This window comes from Acomys minous, assembly GCF_964271855.1.
Source record: "Acomys minous genome assembly, chromosome: 11".
NCBI lineage: Eukaryota > Metazoa > Chordata > Mammalia > Rodentia > Muridae > Acomys > Acomys minous.
This window is the reverse complement of record NC_140492.1, coordinates 54,420,990-54,430,759: the sequence shown is the minus strand read 5'-3', so window position 1 is coordinate 54,430,759 and position 9,770 is coordinate 54,420,990.

Here is a 9,770-nt window from a genome sequence, read left to right as displayed (position 1 = left end):
CGGTTTCCTCACATGCCTCAAGCCCTGGGTTCCACTCCCAGCATAACAAAAATTAAACACTTTAAATAAATTAATTAGTTAAATGTGATATTGTGTTTAAGTATACATATGTAAATGAACATATATAGAGATACTTATATGTGTGAAAATAATTATAATTTATTTAACCAACTCCTCTACTTGTCCTTAAACTTTGAGGGTTTTTCCCCCCAAAAAACCCCACCAAAACACAAATCAGTTTTTCTTTTTTTCTTTTTAATCTTAGTCTACTAGTTTATTATTTAACAATACCCTGCTTACATTGCTCACATTTCTATGGCTCACTCTATAGGTGACAAAACCAGCTTCCTCTGAGGCTTTGACTTCAGGGAGCATCCTTACTTTTTAAAAAATATATTTTATTAATTTATTCATATTACATCTCAATGGTTATCCCATCCCTTGTATCCTCCCATTCCTCCCTCCCTCCCATTTTCCCCTTACTCCCCTCCCCTATGACTGTAACTGAGGGGGACCTCTTCCCCTTGTATATGCTCATAGGGTATCAAGTCTCTTCTTGGTAGCCTGCTGTCCTTCCTCTGAGTGCCACCAGGCCTCCCCATTCAGGACTTGGTCAAATATGAGGCACCAGAGTATGTGTGAAAATCAGACCCTACTCTCCACTCAACTGTGGAGAGTGTCCTATCCACTGGCTAGATCTGAGTAAGGGTTCTAAGTTTACTGCACGTATTGTCCTTGGCTGTTGGCATAGTTTGTGCCGGACACCTGGGCCCAGATCTGCCCATCTTAATGTTCTCTAGGTGAGAGAAGCATGGGAGAATGGGGAAATAGAAGGATCTAGATGGTCCTAGGAACCTATAAGAAGAACAAATCAGTTTTTCTAAACACTTTCCTATGCTTCTCGGGTGCCTGGGCTACCCACCATGCTGGGCTGCAGCTGAACAGCCGCCTGCTTCACTTGGGCTGTGATCTCCTGTCATCATCCTGCTCTCCCTTTCTCCTGGTGTAGGACTGAGTTAAGCGAGGCTTGTTTCCAGGGATCCCATCGGGGGGAGGCCGTCTGTAAAGGACTTGTTCTTGGCCTGGCAAACTGCTAGGGGCCACCCTGTGAAGGCCGTGGAATGCACCAAACCTTGGAGGCAGACATGGAGTTTGAAGCACTGTCATTTTCTCAATACCCATGCAGTTTAAAAACATTGCCAGTCGACAAAAGGCCCAAGCCTCTAACTTTAGTCTCTTCATCTATGGACAGAGCTTTGGAGAAAAGAAATGAGGTCGTGTCTGCAAAGTCTCTGCTGTGGAACCATATGAGGCATGGCAGGACATCCGTGCTTTCTCATGGAGCAGAGTGATGACAAAACGATCGATATTTTTTTTTTCTGTTGCAAAACTCAACTCCTAAAGCCCCCTCTACCCCTCCTTTTTAAAATACCTCAACCACAAACTGTTTTGTCACAATGGAGGGTCTCTAAAGATTGATTTTTAAACATGGCATTTCTATAAAGTGATGGGTCTCATCATATCACTTTTATAAGAACATATGCACCTGCCTCCCCTCCCCTCTCGCCTTCCCCTCCCCCTCCCCTCCTCCCCCTTCCCCTCCCCCTCTCCCCTCCCCTCCCTTCTCCTTTCAAGTCCCATGAATCCCATTACTCCCCCTCCCCCGCCCTCCATACAGATCGCTTCCTCCTCCCTCAACCTCCCCTTTCTATTTTCATGACAAATTTAAATCTAGATTGTACATAGATTGAGAACATGTGGCATTTGGGTTTCTGAGTCCCAGGTTATTTTGCTTAACATAATGACTTCCAGTTCCTGCAAATGTCACAATTTTATTTTTCATTACAGCTGAAAGCAATTCCATTGTGCATATATGTATCCCAAGCATAGTTTAATTGGTTTTGTGTTTGTTGTTTTTTTTAAAAATACTTAAGTAATTCTTTCTTCTTATACAGCTAGCCAAAGACGTTTTCGTTAAGCATTCTTTCTAGTGGAAAACAACATGAGAAGGAACGCCGAGCTGTCAGCACCTGCTCCACTCAGGGCTCTGGTCCCCCTTGCCCAAGATGGGGTGCAGAGGAGTGTACTCACCCTCCTTGATTCGCTCATCCTGGGGACTCCCGATGTCCCTTGTGAGCTTTGTTTGTTATTTTTGTACTGAAGAAGAAAGCATTCTGCAACAGTCTTCCTGCTCATCTGTTTTGCCCTCTCATTGTGCCCGGGTACCACGGGTTCTGTGTGCACATTCCATGCTCTTGTGGGGGTGGTCAGCACTTTGGATTGTCAGGTGACCATCTAGGTTATGCCCGGCCTCTTCAGAGGAAGGCCTGGCATCCATCCCAGCGCCTTTGTCTCCTCCTGGGCTCCCCAACCAAGCTGGAAAACACACTTTCAGGGCTGTTCCCCCCCACCCCCTACACACAGATATTAAAGGCACTGGCTAGTATGTTTTCCTGGGAATGGTGAGAAAATATCTGGGTAGCTTCTATTATTTCTTAATGGTGAAAATTTTCAAACTTACCAAAAATAGAGGAACCGGTATAATGAGCTCACATGTATGTCCCTCGACTTTTACGGTTTTCAATATTTTGTTCCTCTCTTTCAAAATCTACCCCCATGTATGTGTGTGTACATACACACAAGATGAAATATATGCACACACATATATATTTCTTACCCAATGTATCTTATCTGAAATCAGGCCTTGCCAGCATTTCATTTTATTAACTGCCTTGGCATGTATTTCTAGCAGTTAAAAAGGTTCCTTTCATGCCTAACCGCATGTCATTACCACACAGAAGTGCCAAGGCTCTTGGGAGCATTTTAAAAATAGGATTCTGGAAAAAGCAAGCCGAAGGAATGAGTAATACCGACTTCTCACTGTGGTGAGAGTTTCAGGAAGATGCTTTTGGCAAACGGGGCACTCCACTTCTACGAGTGACATCATAGGCTGGCGGCACTTTCCCCCACACATCTGAAATTGGAATTACTTTCCTAACCTCTAAATGTGTTCCCTAGGTCAGTTTAGGGCATCAGCGTCTTCCCAGAAGGTTACAGAAACCCAGAGTCCTGTCAGAGTGTCCTCTCTCTCTTCTCCCTCACCATTCGATGTAACCTGTTTTGGTTTGGTTTGGTTTGGTTTTTGTCAAGGTAAGAGCACTGGATGTGAAATCTGCCCTCCGGATAATTCCAGGGGTACAAAACATTACTTTTTACTATCTCAGATAGCTTCAATATGGCACAACAGATGTCTAGAACTTATTTACTTCCCTGACTGTTTCCCTGGGTTAGTAACTCCCTATAAATCCTTTCCATCAGGCCCTGGCAAACCAAGGCTCTGTGAGTCTTCACACTCGGCTGTGTAGATAGTCGTGCACATGGGATTATACAGCATGCCTTTCTATGGTTGGCCTATTTCACTTAGCGCAATGTCTTCGAGCATTGTCCATGGTGCTGCATGTCACGCAACCCCCTCTCTCTTTTAAGTTTCACACTATTCCAACAAGTGCACATCCACTCATCTGTTGAGGGACTGTTTGTTTTCATATCTTGGGAGCATCATCTCAGCATCTGGAACCTGCTTTTGGATGAATACTCAGAAGTGGGATTATCAGGTCAAATGGTAGTCTTATCTTCTTTCACGTTTTTGGAGGAACTTGTATGCCGTTTCCAGGGCAGCCGTACCATCTTACATTCCCACCAACAGCGTGCCAGGGTTCCAGCCTCCCCTGCATCCTCTCCAGGCTCTGCAGGATCTCTTTGGTTGGTTGGGGTGTTGCTGTTGTTGCTGTTGTTGTTGTTTTTAATAGCAGTCATCCTGAAAGGAATGACATGATGCGTCACTGTGGTTTCAATTTGTATTTCTCTGGTAATTAATGATAATAGCAGACTTTTATTTTTTGTTTTGTTTTGTTTGAAACCGGGTCTCACTACGTAACTCTGGCTGTCCTGGAACTCACTATGGAGACCAGGCTGGCCTCAAACCCTGAGGTCCACCTGCCTCTGCCTCCTGAGTGCTGGGATTAAAGGCATGCACTACTATGCCCGGGTACATTTGGACATTTTTAAATACACATATTGACCATGTTTCGGGGGGGGGGGGGAAGTATCTGTTTAAGTACTTAATCTATTTTTTTAGTTGAGTTTTTCCTTTTTTCTTTTCTGTGGGAGGTCTTTGTTGTTGTTGTTGTTATTTATTTGGTTGTGTGTGTGTGTGTGTGTGTGTGTGTGTGTGTGTGTGTGTGTGTGTTGAGATGTGGTCTCTCTCCTTAGCCCAGGCTGACCTGGTAGCCCAGGTTTATGGAAATCCTGTCTCAATATCTCAAGTGCTGAAGTTAGAGACATAAGCCACCCCAGCAACTGTAGTTTCTCGTTTTCAAGTCTTAATTTTCCAGGCAAGGAATCCCCTTTTCCCCTTCTTCCCCACTCCCACTCCAGCCCCATTCTCTCTCTCTGCACTGTGGTGTTAAGCGGTCTTTATTTGCTGGAAACAAGCATTTGACTAAAAATTGGTCTGCGAGATTGAGGAAAAACCCTGGAGCTGCATGAGAGGGTGCGACAAGGACAAACCAATGCTGGGCATGGCACCCTGAGCACCATCACTGTCTCTAAACTCACCCTAGATCACCCCTCAGAGCCTCCCAGGTGACACGCCTGGAAGCTGGGGAGCCACACTTCAACCCATCAGTGCCTCGGAGCACGCATATTCCCTCCAACAGTCCAGCCCGTGGTTTGCTGCCAATGTACACTAGCCCCTGGTGGCGAGTGGTACGTTACACGGAGCGTGGGTGGACCCTGACCACACCCAATGCTTTCCCTTTCTCCCAACATGGGGTGGGGCTGAGAAATGACCTTGCCAATGCAAACCAGACTGTGATATACTCCTAGTCAGTGGAAAGCTCTGCGGATGATGCTCTGACCAGCCTTGCTTATTTACTTGAGGTGACCGTCAAGTGATATGCCCAACTCGATACTTTGACACACTTTTTGCAACTGGCCAACATTTAGAATGGGCTTTTAAGTAACGTGAGTCCTGTGTTTTTAATTAAAATCCTGTCTGTTTAGCGAACAGACTAGGAAAGGAAGGGCGAACAGGAAGTGGATTCTGGCTCAGGTGGGCCCCACAGGTGCAGTCCTGTCCCTTCAATAGCTCTGCAGAGTCCTTCTGCCTACACAGAGGCTAGCCTGGAACCTTCGGCGATTGCACCGGAGCTCCTGGTGGCGATGCCTTGTTCTCGGTAGAGGCACATTATTTAGGAATCGCAGAGTGATTTACAGGCTTATGTAATGTCCCAGTGAGTCAGCATGATCATCAAGAGGGGGTGCACTCGAGTGGGAAGAACAGGGCATTCGGTGAGAGAACACCGGTTCAGTTCCTGTATCTCCCGCTCCATCTCTCCCAGCCTGCCTTCTTCTGTCACACCCGGGTCTGTATGAAGGAGACTCAGTGAGGTGCACTATTCTCTGTTCTTTCCGCATCCTCATGCCCTCCAGCAGCGAGTTCTTAGACTCCCTGGCCTCCTGTGAGCGGCACGCTCTGATTTATCTCTGTCCGCTTTTAGCATCTGTGAATTTTAGACCAACGTCCAAAAGAGTTCTTTGTCAAGGAAAACTGCTCCTCCCATTCCCCTCTGGGCATAGCAGCCACTTTGCATGCGAAATTTATCGGTGCCGGTGCCGGTGCCGGTGCCAGCGGGGCCAGGATCTAGGAGGGAGGGGCTTGTGATGGCACAGCCTGGTGCAGCCTGGACTGCGGTGGCAGTTCAGATCAATAGCTTACACACACACACACACACACACACACACACACACACACACACACACACACACACACACACACACACACACCGAAAACATGAGCCTGAGGATGCTGCCGTGCTGGCCTGAGCTGGTGCCAATTCTGGACTGCCTTTTCTCAAAAACACCTCAAAAAAAAAAAAAGTCTAATCCCGGTCAGCAAGGAGCGCTACTGCAAATGGTCCTCGCTGGCTGCCACAGTGTTAGGGCAGGATTCGAAGCAAGAGCCTTTTCCAGAAGCTTTTCAGCTGGCACAATACATGTGAAGCAGTACGGGTCAGTGGGAAAAACATGCATAATGTAGAAGTGACCGGTGGCGTGCAAAGACACCTATAAATGGGGGGGGGGGGGGAAATCAGCAAAACTACAAGGGGGATGGTCTTTTAGATCATGTCTTCATTCTAAGGTGATTTTAAATGTTATTGAAAACAGCAAAATAGAACAGCGTCCCCCGGCTAGGGGTGAGCGCCACGCACCGTACAAGGGAAGAAGGCGGGCTCAGAGAGTCACCTGCCAAAACTGAGACCAGAACGCAGATCTTCCTCTCTCTTATTACACACCGTTTGCTATGGACCCCAGCAGACGTTACACTTAGGGTGCTTCTGCCGCAGCCTCCCTGGTTCTGTGTGCATACACGTGCAGCCGCTTCCAGATTCCAAACCTCCTGATTTTAAAGTTCCCCACTCTCATCTCAAAACTATGATTCATAACGTCCCCGTCCCCAATTGTTAAAGATAAAAGTTACCTCATCAAATAGTTTGCTAAAGGAAATAAGCAGGCCAGCAGCACTCAAATTAAACGCTGGCTCTGGGGGAGGACCCAGCTTTATCTTGTTTGTGTGTGGCAATCACGGAATCCAGAGCCAGGAGGAGTCTAGCGGAGGTGTGGAACAGCTGCAGCAGCTTAGCACCCCCACCCCCACCCCCACCCCAGTGCTACACCAGGCAGAGACTATAAGGAAGAGCTAGAGACAGGGTGGGGAGCAGACAGTGATGCCAATCCAAAGCCTTCCAACCACGGCACAAGCATTTCAGATTCCTGTTTTCACTTCCCTTCACTAAGACTTTTGACAGGTCACAACCGCTGTGGACTTCAATGGTTTGGGGTTTGTGTGTGTGTGTGTGTGTGTGTATCTAATTGATGAGGTGATTAAGTCGTTACAGTTACCAGGTATTGCTAAAACCCTGTAATCTCAGCTCTCCAGAGACTACAGCTGGAGAATCAGGAGGAGTTCAAGGCCTGCGCTGTACAATTACATAAAATGATAACGAACAGCTAAAGTTGCGATTGATGGGCTTTTTTTGCTATGCCTGCTCTAGCTCCCAAATATGACACACAGAACTGTTCCATTTATAATAAGCTTCAAGCACCATAACTGGGCAGATATGGATCTATTCTAACTCGATTATGCTAGCCTGGCCTACTTCCCAGCTACATGCCCTGTTAGTGTCCTCAAGTCTCACCCTGGCTGCCCCTGTTCCATCCTTGTCCCCATAGCGACTCCTTCATGGCGACCTCCTCCTCATGACATGGAGACCTTCCCTTCCCTTCCCTTCCCTTCCCCTCCCCTCCCCTCCCCTTCTCTTCTCTCTTCTTGTCTCTTCCTCCTCCCTCCCTCCTTTCCCTCCCTTTGACACACTCTCTCTCTCTCTCTCCCCCCCCCCCCCCCCCCCCGCCCTCCTGGGCCCTCATCCCCCACCCCCATGGGGATTAGAAATCTCATCTACTGTCTCCTCTGCCCAGTCATAGGCTCTTCAGCTTCTTTATTAACCAATCAGAGATAATTGGGGAGTATTATTTTTTAACACACCATTAAGACAGCAGATCCCGCCCTAGCAACGACATCACCAGAGTCCGTTAGCATTTAGCTCACTGCTGCTTCAGCAATCAACAATCAAACATGCAGAGACTCACCTTAATGCAATGCGAATGAAGGTCACCTCTACACACACAAGGCATTAAAAGCCCATATTCTACAGAACCCTGACACTGGCCTTCCTAGCAAGCAAGGCCAAGCTGCCACAAGGCCTTTTCTGCGGGCAGCAGAGGACTCAGTCCCCAAGGCTGGGAACTGGTTCCATGCTGCTCTGGGAAAGGAAGAAGAGCCCGTATTGCCAGGGCCACGGGGTGAAGGTGGCAGAAGGCAGCAGGGTCAGAGAGAAACAGGAGTCAGCCGGCTCAATGGAGCTTATCATCCCACGCTTATCTGCCACTTTGTCCCCAGAGGTCCTGAAACTGCAAGATAAATAGCATTGGTGTGAGAAACATCTGTAAGGATGGATGTAAGCCTAAATATTCACAGTGCTTCCTCTGTGCTGTTGATTGGAGAAGCCTTGCCTTTCTCTCTATTCATATTTCCTGAACTCTGAAGCACACTGTGGTCTTACATGTGCTACCCTCACTAAAAAGGAAGCCAGTGGGGCAGAGGGGACATGTCTTGTTTGTGCCTGCACTTCAACTGCCTAGAACAGTGTCTGGCATTTAGCAGGTAGGTGTTCATCAGATACTTGTCAAATGAACGAATGGGTGGGTACCTTGAAAGTTGGGGGAAAATTAAGATGCAAGTAACAAAGATCTTATCTCAAAACAGTAACTCTTGGTCTTTTGCTTCCACAACTCACACTAAAAATACTTTTAAAATTGGGCTATCACAGTACATAAATCAATTTACACATATATGATATGTGTATAGATATAGATATAGATATAGATATAGATATATAGAGAGAGCAATAACTTCACAAAATAATATTTGTTACTGCTTGTGATGCACTTTGATATTTTAATTTTTCCTTTATTTCATTTGTTGACCCACTAAAACTGTTTTAATAAGCTTCAACTTGCAGGCTGAAAGAGCAGCAAGTGTAGGCACAGTTGTCCTGTAATAAAAGGCACAGGGGAGGACCCTACATCTGTGTGTACCTATTCTTGAACAAGATGGAAGCAAACACACAATTGACAGGGGTCAGATGACATCGTTATGGTCTGTACTGCTCCCGAGGAAGGCATGATGTCTTGAATAGAATCAGTTAGCCAACTCCAGCCTGTACATAAAGAGAATGATCCAGAAAAAGGAATTGTTACTGTGGGTCTTAAGAGGTAGATAGCTAGGACTAATAATCTAGGATTGGATACCAATCCCTAATGAATCAATCAAAGAGACAACTAACAATGAAGAACAGTGAAGGCACGCTTCTTCAGTGAGTCCACACGGGGAAGAGGAACAAACAAAGAGGTTCAAAGATGACCCTCTGAGTCCAGTTTTTAGTCTTGACATGAAGTTTAGGTTTAAAGAGAGGGAAATAAGTATATAAACCTAAATATTCTGGATGAAGGTGTGTGGGTCCCCTCAACCACCGATTCATCCTCCTGGCTATTAGCTCCCGGTCTGTCCTGCGAGTCTGCACCATGTGACATCCATCTCAGATTCTGCCCCCTATGGCTGCCACCAGCATCCAGCCTTTGCTTTGCCCAGTGCAACTTTGTGGAGAAATTCCAATCCAACCTGCAGCCCGAGGGGAGGACTCTCTGTGCACCTACCTTTAGAACATCCTCGTCGTTCCTGCCAGGATGCGCAGAAGACGGAGTTTCCTCCACACCTACTTGTTGATTACACCCGGAGCCATCTTCTAGTCAGACCCCTTGGGCGTGTGAAGGACAAACGGAGAACACAAGGACAAGCACGGAAGATTCCTCTTCCTACACTGGCTGTTGCTGTGACCAAATGCTAACGGGGAGTTGACCGTGAAGGCCAAGAATAGTCCTGAAAATTGACAAGTGTACGAATAAGACAAACACAGCAACTTTCACCAAGCCCCTCATGGATGCCAGACACCAAGCCCGGGTCTCCCATCTAGGAGAGAGGGAACAGTTTAGAATGCAATATTCCAGGCATTTATTTGTGTAAGGGATTCAGTCCATGACTTATTAGTGTCCTTTAAAATTCTTTTCTTTTGTATTTTTCCAACCTAGCT